Genomic DNA, 21,135 nt, shown 5'->3' with positions numbered 1-21,135 from the left:
TCTCCATCTCATTCTGACATTTATAACTGCTTGTGCATAATCAGACTCCTGAAAGAATTCTGTTATTCTTATCACTGCCCATGTATGTTTAACAACCACTACATACAGTTCTGAGCCAGTAGTTTAAGGTTTCTAAATTGCAGATATTTATTAGTTTTCAAAAACACTATTTTCAATTCAAAATGATTGTATGCCAGTTATACCAAATGTATATTGATTTAACTTAAAATGCATTAATTTCTTTATATTTCAATAGATTCATTTTCAGAAATGAAAGGATGGAAATTACACAGCTATATACATTATCTTTATCAAATACCTAGTACCTAGGGCTGCTCATATGGAAAATTTTTTTTCTTTTTACTTTTCAAAGGAAAAATTGTCAATATTTAGTGTTTTGTTCTAGTTTACACATAAATCATTAAAACAAAACAGGGATATTTGAACGTATACAGAAAACTTGAAACTACCAAAATGGCCAATTCAGATCATTTGGGGAGCTGTATACATTTCCTTGATCCTTTGCACATGTTACATCTCTATTCTCCATATTTTTGCACCGGCTGTATTTTCTCAAGGTCAGAAAATATAGCTCCATCTTTTATTTACTGTTTACCAAGCCCAGTGTTAAATGCTGCTTAGAATCTTTAGTTTCCTTCAAAGCTTACCTTAAAATTATTTCCATGAAGCATTTCTTGGATCTCATTCCTACCTATGTTAAGTTCAGGTCCTAGTCCCTTCCTTTCTTCCTTGTTGATTGATTGAATATAACTGTTAATGTGAATGTGTATTTTCTAGATACATTTTATTTGTTATTTTTTGAGGGTCTTCATGACCTTGATCTGAAATTCATTTTATTAACAACTTTTACATTTAAAATACTCCCATAAACTGGACATTACTCATATCTAAGTTAATATACATTTTATCTATTCATGAAACTGGAACTTGTCATTTAAAATAAAAAAGCATTTCTTCTCACCTGGAGATCATAGGAGGAACTTAAATTAATTATCTTGTGCAAGTTTGAGTAATGCTATTTAATTTTATTAAGCAACATATTTTGACTGAAATAGTATTTCATGGTCAGCAGAATTTCAGGGAATGCTGAAATTGAATTAATATATTACATAAATATAGTGCAACATAATTCATGACATATATAAAGACTGAGCTACATGGTATTCTGGGACCAATACAGTAGAGAATGCATATTGCAATAGTGGTTCCATCAGTGTCTTTCCATGGCTGGATGCAGGCCTTGTTCAGATTCTAGAAACTCTACTTATTCCATCACTGCTCTTAAACATTGCATCTTTCTATAGCTGGTTCCAAGCCCTATTCATATTCTAGAAACTCTGGTTATTCACCACTGCTCTTAAATACTACATCTTTTGGGCTGAGGGATTGAAAGGTCAGTCTCTTGTTTGTGTTGATGAGTAAAAAATCCTCAGGGATGAAAATCTATTCTTGACTTTTTGCTTTCTGATCTGTGTTCAGTGTCCCTGATGAATAGTTCTTAGGTGTTCTTAGGTGTTTTCTTCCAATTAATAATCTCATATTATCTTTCATATCTTGTATATAACTTAGTGAATCTCCCTTAATTCATATATCCCTAAGATATGACCTTTGGCTTCCCTGGAAGGACCCTCTTTGAGAAAGAAACACATTTGGGATTGCTACCTGATATCCTAGTGAGTACCATCTTTTATTCCATGGAACTTCATGATAATTTATGCTAATGGCTTAATCTCTGCCTAGGCAGAAAATGAACTTATGATTCAGTAGATAGTCAACCTGGAGAGGAAAAGACTTAGAGGGATCTTGATGTGAAAGGGCTATTTGAAAAAAGAATTGCTTGCTCTAAGGTCTGGAGGACAGTTCTAGTATCACTGAGTAGGAGATTTAGAGAGGCAGACCTTGGATCAATATTAGGACAACTTTCTAAATTAGAGATTATTGTCATTCAGATGTTTTAATCTTGTCTGACTCTTCTTGACCATATTCCTAGCAAAGATACTGGGACAGATGCCATTTCCTTTTCCTGCTTATTTTATGGATGAGGAACTGAGACATATAAGCTTAAGTGACTTTAATTCAGGGACATACAACTAGTGTCTGAGGCCAGATTTTAACTTAGGAAAAGAAAATTAGAAGTATCTAAAAATGGCACAGACAGGATACTATCACCCCACATCTTTCCCCTGACTCATTTCTATTGTACTTACCACAGCCCTGGGCATAAATCACCTAATAAAGATCTAGTTATTGATGGATAGGAATTTTTCTTTAAGATTCAAAGAAGCATATTGAAAACCTAAAAATCATGAAGCTCTTAGATCTCATGAATCACAACATCTTACAACTATTTGGATCTTTGGGAATATTTGCTTCAATATCCTATCCCTAACTAGATCATCTTTTACCTTAACAATTTAAATCTCTGCTTCAATACTTGAGTAACTTGAAACTCACTGCATACCATCCCATTTTTAAAGATCCTTCTAATGTAGAAAATTGTTCTAACATTGAACTTTCTATATCTTTCACTCATAAATTGTAGATCTATACTCCAAAGTTTATTCAGAATAAATCTAATCCCTCTTCCTAGCGACAGTCTTTTTGCATTAAGACCTCAGTCTTTTCTTCTTCAAATTTTGAATATTCTTTATATGATATAGTTACAGTCTTAGAAGTAGCTTGGTTTGCCTTTCTCAGTGCACATTAATGCTCATACAAATAATCTGGGAAGGCTATGCAGTTGGAAGAGCTACTTCCATTGGGGATATCTTAACTTCTCTGCAGTCTCCTCTCACCCCCCCTCCACGCCATGTTAAGTCTTGGACCATCTCACAATCCATCAGGATGAACAAACTGAAAGAAAACTGCTATCAAGGATGACCTATCTCTTTTTTTGCTTAACTGTTCATAGCATTTATATAAGATGGAAGTCAAAAGCTCATTTCTTCTGATGAGATAGAGGATCATAAGGTCTTACCATCAACTCTGGCTCTATGTTTTGCATTCCTCCAACACTGTCATATTAATGACCTTTAGGCATTGCATTACACACCATTACTGTACCCTTATGATTTCATTTTTTCCATTAGCTATACAGTTGAAAATTCTTTTATCTGTTATGTCTTCCAAAAAGATTTATGAAGAGGTTCCATATAGCTTTTTCTATTTATATTTTCCACAATTAGCATGGTGTTTCACATAGAGTAAATGCTTAAAATGGTTTTTTAATTAATTCATTCATGCACCCAGAACTAAACATGAACTTCAGAGTGCTCTTTCATATATGCTCTTCTTTTTATCAACTATTTCTTCCCCTGGATTATACTTTTCTGATCCACTAGAAACTAGGACTGTACTCTGAGATCCTCTTAGCTTCCCTTTTCTAGCTGGAAACCCAGGGTATCATAGTAGTTCTTGCAGTCTTCTTGTTATGGTTTCTCCCTCCAACCATCCTCAACCAATCTGTCCTTCCCAATGCTTTCCATTATTATGTTCCCTCATCAAGCTAATAGTCAACTGAGACCCTATAATGCTCCAAGTTCTCTTTTACTTGAATTACTGTTGTTAGGTCTCTTTCATTTTGTTCTTGTGCAATTATTTATTCTTTAAACCTAAACATAAGGCTTTACATTAAACCTTATTACTTTTTACCTGTCAGCTTTAGTCTTTTTTCCTAAGACTGAATATTTTGGAACTTTCTTTTTTTGACCTCATTGGATTATAGACAAACCAGCGGGATCTTTGAGTTACTTATTTAGCATAATTCTAAATTGCTTTCCAGAATGGTTGGACCAATTCACAGTTCCACTAATAGAGAACTAATATACCTGTTTAACTGACACTCTTGCCATGTTGACTATTTCTATTTTTTTGCAACTGTCAATTTTACCAGCTGTATATTGAAACCTCAGAGTTTTCTTTGATTTGTGTTTTTCTCATGATTAGTGAATTGAAGTAATCTTTGATATAGTTGTTAATAGTTAATAGTTACTAGTTAATAAAACTCTTTTCTTAGGAATTGTTTGTTCATGTTCTTTGACCACTTTTTCCTTTGGGAATAGCACTTGGTCTTAGATATTTGAATTATTTCCCTATATAGTTTGAATATCTAATCTTGATTTTATTCTCTTCTATTTTTTAATGCCATCTACTTTGATTTTTAGGTTACATCAGTTTTGAACTTGTAGAAAATGATATAAGTTGTTGGTTTAAACCTAATATATGCCAGATGGCTTTCCAACTTTTTTTTATCAGTTCTTATTTTTTTATTATAGCTTTTTATTTACAAGATATATACATGGGTAATTTTTCAGCATTGACAATCACAAAACCTTTTGTTCCAACTTTTCCCCTCCTTCCCCCCAGCTCTTTCCCCTAGATGGCAAGTTGATTAATACATGTTAAATATGTTAGAGTATAAGTTAAATATTTTATATATATATATATACACACACACATATATATATGTCTATACAGTTATTTTGCTGTACAAAAAGAATCAAACTTTGAAATAGCGTACAATTAGCCTGTGAAGGAAATCAAAAATGTAGGTGGACAAAAATAGAGGGATTGGAGATTCTATGTAGTGGTTCATAGTCATCTCCTAGAGTTCTTTCACTGGGTGTAGCTGGTTCAATTCATTCCTGCTCCATTGGAATTGATTTGGTTCATCTCATTGTTGAAGAGGGCCATATCCATCAGAATTGATCATCATATAGTATTATTGTTGAAGTATATAATGATTCCCTGGTCCTGCTCATTTCACTCAGCATCAGTTCGTGTAAGTCCAGGCCTTTCTGAAATCACCCTGCTGGTCATTTCTTACCGAACAATAATATTCCATAATATTCATATACCACAATTTATTCAGACATTCTCCAATAGATGGGCATCCACTCAGTTTCCAGTTTCTGGCCACTCCAGAGAGGGCTGCCACAAACATTCTTGCACATTCAGGTCCCTTTCCCTTCTTTAAAATCTCTTTGGGATATAAGCCCAGTAGTAACACTGCTGGATCAAAGGGTATGCACAGTTTGACAACTTTTTGAGCATAGTTCCAAATCATTCTCCAGAATGGCTAGATGTATTCACAATTCCACCAACAATGTATTAGTGTCCCAGTTTTCCCATATTCCCTCCAACATTCCGCAATACCTTTCCCAGTCATTCTAGCCAATCTGACAGGCGTATAGTGGTATCTCAGAGTTGTCTTAATTTGCATTTCTCTGCTTAATAATGACTTGGAGCATCTTTTCACATGGCTAGAAATAGTTTCAATTTCTTCATCTGAGAATTGTCTGTTCATATCCTTTTACCATTAATCAATTGGAGGATGACTTGATTTCTTATAAATTAGAGTCAATTCTCTATATATTTTAGAAATGAGGCCTTTATCAGAACCTTAGATTGTAAAAAATGTTTTCCCAGTTTACTGCTTCCCTTCTTTTGCAACTGTCAATTTTACCAGCTGTATATTGAAACCTCAGAGTTTTCTTTGATTTGTGTTTTTCTCATGATTAGTGAATTGAAGTAATCTTTGATATAGTTGTTAATAGTTAATAGTTACTAGTTAATAAAACTCTTTTCTTAGGAATTGTTTGTTCATGTTCTTTGACCACTTTTTCCTTTGGGAATAGCACTTGGTCTTAGATATTTGAATTATTTCCCTATATAGTTTGAATATCTAATCTTGATTTTATTCTCTTCTATTTTTTAATGCCATCTACTTTGATTTTTAGGTTACATCAGTTTTGAACTTGTAGAAAATGATATAAGTTGTTGGTTTAAACCTAATATATGCCAGATGGCTTTCCAACTTTTTTTTTTTATCAGTTCTTATTTTTTTATTATAGCTTTTGTTTGTACAAAACCTTTTCAATTTGATATAATCAAAATTTTCTATTTTATTATCAATAAAGATCCCTAGTTCCTCTTTGGTCAAAAATTCCTTCCTCTTCTACAGGTCTGAGAGGTAAACTATCCTATGTTCTTCTAATGTATTTATAATCTCATTCTTTATGCCTAGGTCATGAACCCATTTTGACCTTATCTTGGTGTATGGTGTTAAGTGTTGGTCAATGCCTAGTTTTTGCCACATTAATTTCCAATTTTCCCAGCAATTTTTGTCAAACAGTGAGTTCTTATCCCCAAAACTGGGGTCTTTGGGTTTGTCACACACTAGATTATTAAAGGTATTGACTGTTTTGTCCTTTGAATCTAAACCCTCCACTGATCAACTAGTCTATTTCTTAGCCAATACCAAATAGTTTTGGTAACCGCTGCTTTATAATATAATTTTAGATCTGGTACAGCTAGGCCACTTTAATTTGATTTTTTTCATTAATTCCCTTGAAATTCTTGACCTTTTGTTTTTCAATATTAACTTTATTGTTATTTTTTCTAGGTCATTAAAATAGTTTTTTGGGAGTCTGATTGGTATAGCGCTAAATAAATAGATTAGTTTAGGTAGTATATTTGTTTACCCTATCCAAGAGTATTTAATATTTTTCCATTTGGTTAGATCTGACTTTATTTGTGTGGAAAGTGTTTTGTAGTTTTCCCATATAGTTTCTGATTTTCCCTTAGCATATAGATTCCTAAATATTTTATACTATTGATAGTTACTTTAAATGGAATTTCTCTTTGTACCTCTAACTGTTGGATTTTGTTAGTGATATATAAGAATGCTGATGAGGTATGTGGGTTTATTTTGTATCCTGCAACTTAGCTAAAGGTGTGGATTATTTCTAATAGCTTTTTAGTAGAATCTCTGGGATTCTCTAAGTATACCATCATATCATCAGTAAAGAGTGATAATTTGGTTTCTTCATTACCTACTCTAATTCCTTTAATCTCTTTTTCAACTCTTATTGCCCAAGCTAGCATTTCTAATACAATATTGAATAGTAATGGTGATAGTGGACAACCTTGTTTCACTACTGATCTTATTGGGAATGGTTCCAGTTTATTCCTATTACCTATGAAGCTTACTGAAAGTTTTAAATAGATGCTACTGTAGCAGTTCTTATTAAATAGGAAGTTATTACCCCCAAAAGTTATATCCTTGAGAGTAGTTGGGATACTATGTTATTAAGTTCAACTGTTCAATTTGTATTTATCTAGCACATTCCACTGATCTATTATTTAAAACTCTGGTATCAAATAGTTTTAAAAGATGATTAAAATTTTACAATATAATTTGAGGACTTTAAGTGTTGAAAGGATTAAAATTTCCTAGGCAGTCTGAGCCTGGATTTGGATGGCCTCTTTCATTTTTGTTCTTTCCTATCTTATGAGTGAGGTGAATAGGTACCTATCCTGAGATGGACATATTCCGACTTGGAAACAACTTTTGAATATTAGAGGTCACAATATCCCATTGGATTGGAATTGAATGACTATAAGGGAAGAAAAGTCCCCAACAGTTGTTGCTTGGAAATAATGTCTATTGATAAGAAGATTGATCTAATCAAGGTAGAATGCTTTGATTTCAGACAATTTTTCCAATAGTTATTTGGACAATATAGACTAGAAGTGAAATGTAAAATTTCTAATTAACAGTCCCACAAACTGTTTGTATTCTAATGAGACTTAAGTATCAGCTTCTTAGCAAATTGTAAAAATAGTTATAAAGGTATTAAATCCTGTTTGGTGCATGCTGTATGTCTTTTAAGCTTAGAATTTCTTTTGTTTATAGGAATAAATTACCTACTCCCATAATTGATTCATAGTGTATTCCAAATACTTTTTTATTCCTCTTTTTAGGACAACCCTAGACACAAGTTATAATCTAAGCTATAATTACAATCATCCTGAATTGTTTGGGAGAGTGGTAGTACATTTAATAACCAAAAGAAGAGCACAGCCCTCTCTCATTAGAGGCTAAGGTCCCTAAGTATGAACTAAATATCTTGGTACATAAAAAGGCACAGTTTCACCACCCTTATGGACCAACAACAGTTCCTCAAAGTTATATTGACATTCTTAAGGAAGTTTTAAGGTGAGGGCAAGGTCAGGGCAAGGTCATCTCTACTTCTGTCTTAGAACTCTTAGAAATGCACCATTATTAACATCCTTAAACACAAAGTTTTTCTGTAAGAATACTAACTGAAAATTATTGGGGCTCTCCATCATTGACAAGAGACAATACTTTTGGAATAATGATTATTCAACATAACAATTTTTATTCTTTCAGAATCACAAGTGAACTTTATAATATAGTATAAGAAATCTTTGAGAGTCTTTGTGTCCTCCACCACTTAGTGTCTGGTATATAGTAATGTGATTAAAAAGTGCTTGTTGACCAGAAAAGGAAATAAAACCAAGACCTCTTAATTATATTTGTTCATCTTTCTATATTGTTTCTTTTCTTTTCTTTTTTTAAACATTTTTTACTAAAGCTTTTTAATTTTCAAAAGATATGCATGGATAATTTTTCAACATTAACCTTGGCAAATCCTTGTATTTAATTTTCCCCTTCCTTATCTTCACCTACTCCCCTAGAGAACAAGTAATCCAACATTTGTTAAATATGGTAAAAATATATGTTAAATCCAATATATGCATACATATTTATACTTATTTATTTATACATATTCTTGCAGCACAAGAAAAATCAAATCAAAAAGAAAAAAAATGAGAGAAAATAACATGCAAGCAAACAACAACAAAGAGAGTGAAAATGCTATGTTGTGATCCATAGTCAGTTTATATAGCCCTCTCTCTGAGGATAGATGACTCTTTTCATCACAAGATCATTGGGACTAGTCTGAATCATTTCATTGTTGAAATCCATCAGAATTGATCATCGTATAATCTTGTTGTTGTGTTTACAATGATCTCCTGGTTCTGCTCATTTCACTTAGCATCAGTTCATGTAAGTCTCTCCAGGTGTCTCTGAAATCATCCTGCTGGTCATTTCTTATAGAATAATAATATTCCATAACATTCATATACCATAACTTATTCAGCCATTCTCTAACTGATGGGCATGCACTCAGTTTCCAGTTTTTTGCCAATACAGAAAGAGTTGCCACAAACATTTTTGCACATATGGGTCCTTTTCCCTCTTTTAAAATCTCCTTGGGATATAATATCAGTAGAAACACTGCTGGATTAAAGAGTTTGATAGCCCTTTGGGCATAGTTCCAAATTGCTCTCAGAATGGTTGGATCATTTCACAACTCCACCAACAGTTATACATTATATTTTCCCACATCCCCAAAAGTAGACTGTTTATTTGCTTTAGATTAGAAATTGGCAGATGCTGAGTTTTTCTAGTGGAAATAATTAAATTTCATACATTAGCCAATTGAGAAAATGTTCTTACCATTTCCTATCATCAAAGGAATAAAGTAAGGCTGTATAACAGATCCATATTAATCCAAGCAATTTTATATGACCATCCTTGAGGAATCAACAAGAAGACTGAAAGTTAATTTGGGGCTATCTTCATATCAATTGGAATATGATCAGTAGGTTATGAACATTTAAAATCTTAAGTCAGTCACCTAGGATGCCTGTGTTTGAGAACTGCATAAATGAATAGACATGAAAGGAGTATTGGATCATTTTACTAAGTCAGCACAATAAGGACTGAAGAAAATAAAAATTACATACCAAACTGTACCAGGGAACTCCTGGCCACAGATCTGAAGCTTCCCATTAGAAATACAAAGTTAAAAGTTGTTATTAGCTTCAGAAATCTATGCAGATTGCTAATAAACATATAGCTAGACCATACTGGAGATACTAGGCTATCAGCTTTCAGATGAAAATGAAGGTTTTCCTAGTACTTTGTGAATCCAATTTTTTATTATAGTTTATGGTTGGTTCTGAGACTCAGTCTTGCTAGAGTTAATATGTTGTTGTTGAGTTAGTTATGATTCTTCATGACCCCATATGGAGTTTTCTTGGCAGAGATACTGAAATGGTTTGCTATTTCTTTCTCCAGCTCATTTTTCAGATGAGGAAACTGAGGCAGAGTTAAGTAACATGCCTAAGGTCATACAGTTAGGAAATCTTGGAGGTTGCATTTGAACTTAGTTCCTTATGACTATAGCACTCTATCCACTGCATCATGTAATTGGTTCTCATGTAATGTATCTAGCTGCTAATCTTACTTAGTCACTGGTTCTATAGAAAGGAGCAGAGCTAATGCTTTGGTTTCCATTTAAATAGATCATAGCCAGGGGACCTCAGTTCAAATCTTATTTTTATCAGTTTTTTTCTATGTAACCCCAAGTTGCCACTTCATCTCTAGGGGTCTTAGATTACACAATTGAAAAGTTTATGGGGAGTAGTATGTTAAATAATCTCAAAAGTCCATTCTAGCTCTAAATTTATGTAACTGTGGTCTTAGATGTCATTAGAATGCAAGCTCCTTGAGGGTAGGGACTATTCCATTTGTCTTTATGTCCTTAGCCCCTAGTAGGGTGTTTTGCAAATAATCATTGTTTAATAAATGCTTGTTTAATTAAACTGATTTGAATTCATCACTACTTTCTTTTACATTTGAGTCATTTGGTGGCCAAAATATACAGCATGGTTAAGAGCTTTGAAAAATGCAGAAGCTCAAGATTTCATCCTTGAAATTGGTTGGTCATCCTGAAGCAATTATTACCACAACAAAAGGGTAGGAATTTGGGCCTGCAATGGATGAAAAAGGGACATTTGGCTCCATTTATTAACTTGGAAGAAGGTAGTATTGCCACAGCTGTTTCACTCACAGCCTGGGCCAGTTCTAGCATGTTGGGAGGCTGGACCCAGTGGTCAGCCAGACTGGTGGGAATGGCTAAGCTTGATAGTTTGGCAGACCCAAGTTACCCTAGGGAGGAATAGTGGTGGTAGAAACACTATGACCTTTTTTTTATTATTATTATTTTTCAAGGATGAATTAGTTTGGAGTCAGGATTCCATAATCAATGAGTAATTAAAGTAACTGCCTATAGAGTCCTAAGAAAAATTTAGGTAAACGGCCCTTCCCTACTACTTCCCTACTGACTGAGGAAGTTTGCCAACAGATTTGAGTGTCTTGATGGAAACAGATGCTAGAATATAAAATATTTTTTACAATAGCAAAATATATAGCATTTCTGGTTGCCTTCTTCTATCCTGTAATGTAAGATGAGGGCAAAGGCATAGAGAGAAGAGATAGATTGTCATCTATGAGAAATAGTAAAAACTGGAAAAAAACCCCAACAACCCTGGATTACATCTTCTGTTTGGTCTTTGGCTGATGAGAATTTACATCTAGCCTGACATTTCCTCCTTGAACTAAATTAAAACACAGAATGAACTGAAGTTGTCAAGGAAATTGTGGAAAGTTAAGGATGACAAAAAGTGGTCTACACACATACAGAGGAAAAAAAAAGAGGTCTACTACTTGGGTTAGAAGAGACACTGATAGTAAGCAAAAGAGAGAAGGAAGAACTGCTCATTTTTATTATGCTCCATTTTTCTCTATCAAGAAGGATAATCTTTGGCTTGATAAGGACAGAACAAAAATGGTTAATAGAAATGTGAGTTCAAAGATAAGTAGAGAGAAATAATAAGTTAACACTTAGCAGTTCTTGAGAAATTCAAATCACTAGATTCAGAACAATCCTCTAGAGAATGAGATGAATCTGAAGATGAGATTGTTGAGCTATTTCAAGGAATATTTGGAAGATAGAAGAGTAGTGTTGCTATAGGTCTGGAGAAAGGCAAATGTTCTCATTAGGGAAAAAAAAAGATCTTTAAATTATAGGCAAAAGCTTCATTTTTCATTTCTAGAAAAATTCTAAAACATGTTAAAGGAATAATGTTCTTGCCACTCCTTGAAGATGTAGAACACTATGGACGCTGCATATATCATGACATTCAGTTGATATATTGGTTAATTTTGTTGAACAGACTTCCTTTCTCCCTCCCGCCCTTCCTCCCTCCTTTTCTCTCTCCCTCTCTCCTTCTCTCTGTTTCTATTTGTCTGTGTCTCTCTGCCTGTTTCTTTCTTTCTTTTCCAAAAGTAGAACAGGGAAAGAGATTGTATTTAGAAATGAAGAACGTATAACAAGAATCATAACTCAAAGAGAAGAAGGAAAGCAGGAAGGAAGGAAGGAAAAAAGGAAGGAAAGGATAAAGGAAGGAAGAAATGGTTAGTGAACATATTAGAGAAGGAAATGGTTATCATGAAGGTCCAACAGGGTTTCATCAAGAAAAGATCATTCCCGAGAAATGTGGCATAGGAAGATCCAAAATTGTTTGAATGGCTGAATCTAAACAGTGGTCATGAAAGATTTGCTATCTCTAGTAGAGTGCTCCAGTGTTTTGTGCTTCTACCTAACTAATAGTTTTTGGTCAATGACTTGAATACAGACATTAGTTGGCATGTTTATTAAATTCTGAAATAACACAAATTCAAAACATTGGATTCAAAAACAGTCAAGAATCAAAAAGATCTTCACATATTAGAAAATCGGGCAGAATTGAAAAAAGGCAAAACTGAATAGGAAGAAATAGAAAAAGGTTCTTGTACATTACGTTGTAAACTTTAAAGTGCTACATGAATACAAATTATTATTATTATTCTCTCTGTAACATTTGACATTAATTACTTTTGAAACTCTAAGGTTTTGTGTGTATTCTTGTTTCCCATTTTTCTGTTCTGTATTCTGAATTTCTCCTCCTATTGTCCTTTCATTCTTAATATTTTCTCTTACTTCCATCCTCTAAATTTAAACATCCCATGGACTTTATCCTTGGTCCTCTCCCTTAGAGATTTTATCCAGTCCCATGGCTTCAACTATTGCCTCTCTGCAGATAGTTCCATGTCAATAACTGACTTCTTTCTTAGGCTCTGGGATCACAATTCCATTTTACTACTGGGCATTTCCATCTGGAATCATACTGATATTATAAACTCAATATGTTTCAAATGGAACTCATAAAGTTCCACTTGAACTTGTTCCTCTTCTTAACTTCTCTAGAAAAATTCTAGGGCTATTGGCAGAAATAGTTATCCAACTAGAAAATTCAAAATCATCTTTAACTTCTCCCTCTCCTTTTGCCTTCTTCACCCACTCAGTTGGCTAGCCCTGTCAATTCTTCAGTTTCTTGTATATCCTTTCTATTTCCATTGTTAACATATGGATTCATTTCTTTACAATATATCAGGTAGATTTTTTTTTCCCATAGCCTTCTTTCTGGTCTTACAAGCCTTACTTGATCTTCAGTCTTTCCTCCAATTACTCTATTCTCAACAGTGATTCTGCCATAATTTTATTAATTCACATCCTTTAAACTTAAATCCCTCCCCTCTAACTCTCACTGATTGGCCAATAAAAGATCTTAAGCCTCACTTGTCCATTGTTTTTTTGATGGATCCACATTTTGAGTGTAAGTATCAATTATTTTTGTTCTGGCCAGAAGTCTTCTCCTCCCAAGCTGATTCTTTTGAGAAGACAAACTAGGTCATCTTTTGCCTCAATTTCTACTTAGCCTTTGATCATTGAATTGGTGTTGCTCCAAACACACTGACACCTGGGAAAGACTTTAGCTTAAAAAGGTCAAACTTTCCCACTAAATAGCCGTTAAATCCAGTTCTTCTTACCCATGTCTTGCCACTGGACCCAGAGGACCCTGGAGGAGAGACTTAGATTGATGATTTTGTTCTCTTCTGCTTCATTTAAATCTGATTCACATGCAAATCAAGACATCACTTTCCTGATAACATTGTCTTCTTCGAGAATAAAGTTCAAACAATATTAAATCACAATTCTATGTCATTTCCTTTCTCAGACTTTCAATGGCTTTCTATTGCTAGTTGGAAAACAGTCCAATCTCTTTATATTTGTATGACCACATCTTCCTTTCAAGCCTTATCTCAAATCCTTTCATGTATTCTAAGCTCTGGAACCAGTGGTTTTTAACCAGGGTTCAGTGAACTTGTTTATTTTTATTTTTTTGATAATTATATTTCAATATAATTGACTTTCTTTTAATATTAAATATTCTTTTTGAATTTAAAACATTTTTCTGAGAAGATAGTTCATAGTCTTCCATAGACTATCAGTATTCCATAACACACATAAAAAGTTAATTAAGAACTCCTGGGTGTAGTCATGCTTAATAATCTGCTGTTCTTTAAACATGTTTTCTGTGCCCCAGCCTCCCACTTCCATCCCTCTTCTCAAGTCATTTTTTCTTTTCCAAGTCCCCTTCTTCAAATCTTTTTCTAGCCTATGTATGCTTCCATATCCAGATCAAATGGAAACTTCTCCATGAAAACTTCCTTGATCTCCCTGGCTACAGGAGACCTTCCTTTCTCTCAATTCTTGTGGTACACTCAATCTCTATTTCAGAATGTTTGATTTTCTACGTTTAATTTAATTTTGTACGTGTCTGGATCTTATTTGATTCAATATAATGAAGATTTACTAAAGATCTACTATCACAATGTATTATGTTAGACTCTAGGAAAAAGGATAGAAATGAAACAATTTCTTAAAGGGAATTGCTTTCTGCTAGAGACAAGTGAAGCAATTCTACACAGATAAGAATTATAAAGTACATACAGAGTAATAGTAAGCAATATCAGGAAGGAAAGAAGATTAACAGATGATCAGGAAAGTCCTTGTTTCTTACTTGGCACCTGGGCTCTGCATTTTAAAAGAATTGGAGTTTCTAATAAGGTGAAAGAGACACACTGTTATTTATTTGCCTGGCACTTGGTCACTTTATCCCTCAAAATATCTACCACAGTGTGTTGTACACAGTAGATTCTCAATGGATTATAGCCAGATATGTAATTTAATCCATTTTCATGATAACTAGTCACTTCATTCTTGGGATGAATTCTTTTTAAAGGTTTTGACTGCTTAGAATAAACCTGGTCCTTCTGTGCTTGAGGTATCATTTTTGTCCATCCTAGGTCCTGTATTATTATTTTTTCTATAGGATAATCTCTATCTACCTGTGGGGTTTTGTGGTTTCCTTTGGTATTTTTGGGAAGGGGGTGTCTGTGTACTTCATTAGCTCTGTGGAATCATACCCCAGGGTAAGATAGTGCTCATTGTGATGTGGGAGATCCCAATTTTTTCATGATCTATTGTTCTCAATAAGCCCTTTCTTTGAAAGAATGATGGTAGAGACACTTTCATGGACTGAAAGAAGGTAAAAGTAGTTGGAAAGTTGCTAGTTTTCTGTGTCTAAACAATTAATGGCTGGTGAACTTCTGGTTCTCATCAAAATTTCCCTTACTAATCTTGTATTTTTTAAAAAGTAAATTTCTATAGTTATCCTATATTTTCACACCACCTACATTTCTCAGTGTATCTCTTCTTCCTCTCTTGTCCAGAATAAATATTTCTAATTTGTTATTAAAAATAAGAAAAAGAAAAGTTCAGAAAAACTAAAGCATACATTGAAAAAAATCTGACAATATATTCAAAATTTCAAACCCAATCATTTTCCTTTCTCCTTTTCCTCCTCAACCCAGTCTCCTCTCCCTTAAATCCCTGTATGTTTTCGGACTAGCAACATTGTATTATAGGTATTTTGGTGTCAAAATTAACTCTTTAAAAGACAAGAATTTTAACTCTACAAGAATACTTTCTCACAAGAATGATGTGGTAGAGGTGGGAATCTGAAGAAGACCAGAATTTTTAAAATAATTATGGAATGGTTTGACAACTGAATTTATAGCACTTGGAATGATTTTTTTTTTGAGGTGCTAAGAATGAGTTTGGTTTAAATGCTTTCCCTTCCATTCCATTCCTTCCATGCATTTGAGCTGTTTTAGATGTTGCCTCTGTGATCTTGGGCAAGAGCATTCAATCTCCTTTCATCATCTGTAAACTCGGCAGGTTGGACGATATGCTTCTTTCCAGCTTTAGATTTATGATATTAGGATCCCTTTCCCCCAACTTCCTAATGCCCTAGAGAACAGAACTTTATACCGATTGAGAACATGTCTGAACCCCAATAGTAGGGGGTATGAGCCATTTCTGTATTTATTGACCCAAACATCTTATTTTAAAAATAATTTGTAGCCAATGAATCTTACTTAGATGAGCCTTTGGGGTTTTATAAGAAGATAAACTTATATAACTGATATTATAGACTGATAGCTCTTTTGCAAGATGTAAAAAGGTAAGACAAGTTTAAACTTAGAAACTGTGACCTAGGCATACAGACGCATTGGAAAAATATCTACTTTATCCAATCCTTTTTGGAATTACTAAGTGTCTCTGAAGCCAATAAGCTAAAACTTAATGTGTTAAGGCTAATATGCTGAGCAACATATTAACTGGTAAGAAAGAAAGACATTTCTTGACCTCATGATTTGAAAGGAGAATAGGTGAAATATGTAAATTAGTGACAATTCAAAGGTGAGTCATCTTGGAAATGCAGATATGGATTGTAGCAGCTTCAGTTCAGAGATTTTAATTTCTATCCCTGAATTCATTAGAGCAGTATATCCTAAATGTTTTTGAATTTTAATACTTTGAATTTTTTGTAATATATATTCAACATCCTTCTTTAAAAGGCTACATTGTTGCATGTATTTATATAAAATAATCATAGTGAGTTAAGATTGATTTTGTTTTAAGTGTTTTATAATGCCCCTGGAAATAATTGGATGGATTTTAGGGAGGATAGTAGAATGATGGTGCTAGGAGCTTGTGTGTGTGTGTGTGTGTGTGTGTGTGTGTGTGTGTGTGTGTGTGTGAAGTGCTGTCAGAAATAGGTTGAGCATGAAAATCAAACCAAAACTTGATCTTCTCTCATTTTGACTGGAAAAAAACAGTTGAATACAACTCACCAGTATTGAAATTAGAGATTTATGAACTTTCAGGAAAGTTAAAAGAAACATACAGTTTCAAAGGAATGTTCTTTTACAACAATTATTGGAGAAGTAGGAGGCACTTGAGACAATAGGACATGGGATGATCAAGATAAAAGATACAACAGAATTCCATGTATGAATTTAGCTGCACTAAGAAATGAATATTGAGGAAAGAACTTCACAAAGTTCCAGATGCCTGAAAGTTAGGGTACATTTACCCTGGACTTGGTATTGAACAGGACACCCAGACAAATTTTGCAAATAAGTGTCTGTAATTAGGAAGCTCACTGGATGATGCCATTTAATATATTAATTTGGGGTCTTTCCTCCAGAGTTTTCAGAATTGAGAGAAAGAATCACCCCACTCCAAGGGAAAACAAATTGTGGTGCTCTGATCACAACACATATTTGTTTATTCACTTTGACAGGTGTCAGATGCCAAAATAAATAAAGTGAACCTAAGCCTCTGACTTTTTTTCTTTGCTGTAGGATAATTCTCTTGCCAGAGTGGAAAGAGTGCTGGGCTTGGAGTCAGGATGTCTTACGGTTCAAACAATTTCTCTAATACTCGGTAGCTGTGTAACCCTGGGCAAATCATTTAATAACTAAACTTTTTTCTCTTCAGGAAAATGGGTGTAATGGTGTTTGTAACAGCAGATGTTTTTAATCTGATAACCATGAACTTGTTTTAAAGATATTTTGATAATTATATATCAATATGCTATAATTTATTTCCTATGTAAACTTAGATATTTTAAAACATTATCCTGAGAAGGAATCCATACATTAATAGTCTTCACCGGCTGCTAAGAGAATTCACGAAACAAAAAAAGAAGAAACCTTAGCTCACACAGTTGTGATGACCATTAAGTGGGAAAAAGCATGTAACTTGTGTCATAAACCATAAAGGGCAATTTAAACAGAAAATATAAATAAAATGTAATTTATCATCTACATATACCAAGATGAGAATTGTTATAGCTTAGGAACCTTAGACTAGGCCTGGTATTCTGGTACCATGGGTAGATTTTGTCTTCAGGGAATGCATTTATTGTGCCTGTTCTTTTTACGGACTTTTGCAGAATTGTATTGGAAAGGTGGGAAGGATGGTCTGTTTGTATTGACAGCATTAATAGGCTCTAGTACCATTAAGTAACTGTCTCATAGCAAGCTAATGGTGGGTAAAGAATAGAAGTCATGATAATTGAAGTGACATTTGCTTGCTTAGGCATTCAGCCCAACTACTTCCCAAAGTAGAATGTACATGGTTGAATATCTTGTGGCTGTGGATGTTAAATCATATGATTTAAAGTAGAAGGGACCTTTTGGATTAATTTCACCTGGAATACTGTCATAACTTACTTGATCACCAAATGGCAAGACCCATTCATATAAGAACACGGAAGAAGGTAAAAACTCATTTATTTTTAATATTTTAGTGTCTTTTTTGCATTACAACCTTTGCACTATCAAATCCCCCCTTATAACAAAGAAAATGTTAAGTAAAATCTAACCAACAAATTCATCTTGTCCTACTGTATAGGTACTAATCTTCACCTACAATCTTTCCATCCTCAGCTTTTCACTTGAGAAGAGGAAAGTACACTTTTACTATCTGGTCTCTGGAATCAAGAATGATCATTTTAACCTGAATTTATCTGCCTTTTGTCCAATAACTTTTTTTTACATCAGATTGCCACTTGTAAGCCTAGGAATCATTTGTGATTGCTACCACAGGAGACATAGATTGTGTATTAGGTGGGCATACCTGGAGAGAGCATTACCATTATCTTTCCTCCTTCTCCTCAGCGACATGTCCTACTCATGCCCCACACAGATTTATAAATGTTATTGCCATTAAGGAGGAAAAGAAGAAAGTGAGAGATAAAAGTGGTAAGGAAGGAAAGCATAAAAGAAAAAAGCAAAGAAAAAAAGAATGTAATTAGTAGGGAATGGGAAAATGCTATCAAGTGATATCAGGTACACCTAATGCGTTGGCCCTGCTTATTTCTAGATATAGAGCCATTGGTTCACCTTTTCAAAGTAGTCAGTAGCCAGAACTTTGTTAACAGATGGGATAGAAATTTAGATCAAGACAATTCTTTCCCTCAAGAAGTCAAATAAAATCAAATCAATAAGTATTCAAAACCTACTATGTGCTGGGAACTGTGCTAAACATTGGGAGTTATAAAGTAAAAAAAAAAAAATCTTCCTAATAATTTCTGCTCTCAGGAATCCATAGTTTTAAAAGGAAGATAATATGAAGGCAACTATGTAAAAGAAATATACAGAATAATTTGGAGATAATCTACAGAGGAAAATGACTAACATTAATGGAGATCTAGAAAGATTTTATGAAGAATGTGGGATTTGAAATGAGTTTTGAAGGAAACCAAGAGAATAATAGAAAAAGGCTTGCCTTTATGAGCTGTTTTGTAATTGAGTTTTTAAAGGAGTAAGCCAGTGCAATTGCTTCATTCTTCCCTAATGAGGAGAATGATCTGGAAAAAGAAAATGAACTGGAAATAAAAGAACAAACATGCGGAAGAGGGAACTGAAGTCCATGATAAGTGAGGAGACAGTGAGAGCAAATAGCTGCTTTAATGAGTTCGAGTCTCCTGACCCAGATGAATTACATCCCAAGATACTGAAAGAACTTTGTAGATAGAGTTGCTGAATTGCTTTTGGTGAGCACTGAAAAACCAGGGAGAAAGGGAAATGTGGCAGAAGTTGGGCAAATATTCTCCCATTTTCAAAAAGGAGAAAAAAGTGGATCCTATGGTGAGCCTGACATTGAGCCCAGCAAAATTTTAGAAGAGATTATTAAACAGTTGGTTTGTTAGTACTTAGAAAGGGAAATGGTGATTAGTGTCTGAGCCCACAGCTGCAATGTCTTCAGTTAAGTAAGGGGTGTGGTTAACATGTCACTAGTCACAAAATGATGCTACTTCCAGCAGATTCCTGAGTGAAGCAAATTGTCATCTGACTGGCTACCTCCTGTGTTGTTTTCTCTTCCTGTTTCAGTTTGATTCCCTTTGCCTTTTGAGTTCTGACATGTAAATCTCTGACTATACGTTCCTATCTTCCCTGTTTTAACTCCTGGATTTGTTAGCTTCTGGTAGTCAGGTTTTCTGACTCTGAACCTGGCTCAGAAATATCATCTCTTGATGTTTTTCTGGTTTTCTCTTGCTTCGTATTTGTGTTTCTCTCCATAGTTTGTTTATTCCCTTAATGATATGGCAGAATAGATCTGTGACCTGCTAATCTCCTTTACTGCACTGACCAAGGAGAGGATGTAATAATTAGAAGGATCCAGCATGGGTTCACTCTGAACAAAACATATGAAAATAATTTCATTTTTTAATTTGATGATGTTACTAGATGAGGAAAGTCTGAAAATGTAGTATCTTCCCTCTGCGAATTTATACTGTATATTCTATTTATATATTATTATTTTGCATGTGGTCTCCATTAGAAATGTGAACTCCTTGAAGATAGGAACCCTTTTTGTGCCTTTCTTTTATTCTCAGTGAATATCTTATTACATGGCAAATGCTTAATAAATGCTTGTTGCCTGATTGTCTGAATCTTGCCCCTCAATAAGACATTTGGTGGTGTTACTCGTGATATCCTTGTGGATAAGAAGGAGAAATGTGGATGGGATGATGGGTGATTTATTATATGGATTCATAGCTGGTTCAATGGCCTTAATCAAAATGTCTTGATTAATGAATTCCTAGTGGCATGCCAAAGAGATTTGTCCTCTGTTCTGTTCTTTTCAAAAATTTTAACAATGACTTGCATATAGATAGATACTGTTGTCAAAATTTTAAGATCAGAAACCTGAGAAATTTAGCTAATGTTAGATGGCAAAATCAGGATTCTAAAAGATCCAGAGAGGGTGGACCAACAGAATAAATCTAACAAAAAGAAATTTAAAATGGATGAAAACAAATGCAAAATCTTATATTTTAGTTAAAAAAACAATTGTATCAGGATTGAGAGGGAGAACTGATTTAGCAAACCACATAAAAATGTATAGATAATTTAATTGATTACAAGCCTTGGATGACTCAACAACAGATTGTGACTACCAACATGACAATATGATCTTAGGTTTTGTTACTAGAATTTATATCTAAAACAAATAAGCATATGAAAAATTTGAAGATCCATGCTTTAAGAATAAAATTGATAAAGAGGAGAAAGTTAAGAGGAAGTAATCAAAGAACTTAAAAACATGACCTGTAGGGAACCATAGTTTAGTCTAGAGGGAAAAAAAAATATCT

The sequence above is a fragment of the Antechinus flavipes genome, chromosome 3, assembly GCF_016432865.1.
Source record: "Antechinus flavipes isolate AdamAnt ecotype Samford, QLD, Australia chromosome 3, AdamAnt_v2, whole genome shotgun sequence".
Lineage (NCBI taxonomy): Eukaryota > Metazoa > Chordata > Mammalia > Dasyuromorphia > Dasyuridae > Antechinus > Antechinus flavipes.
Note: the sequence above shows the minus strand (reverse complement) of the source record.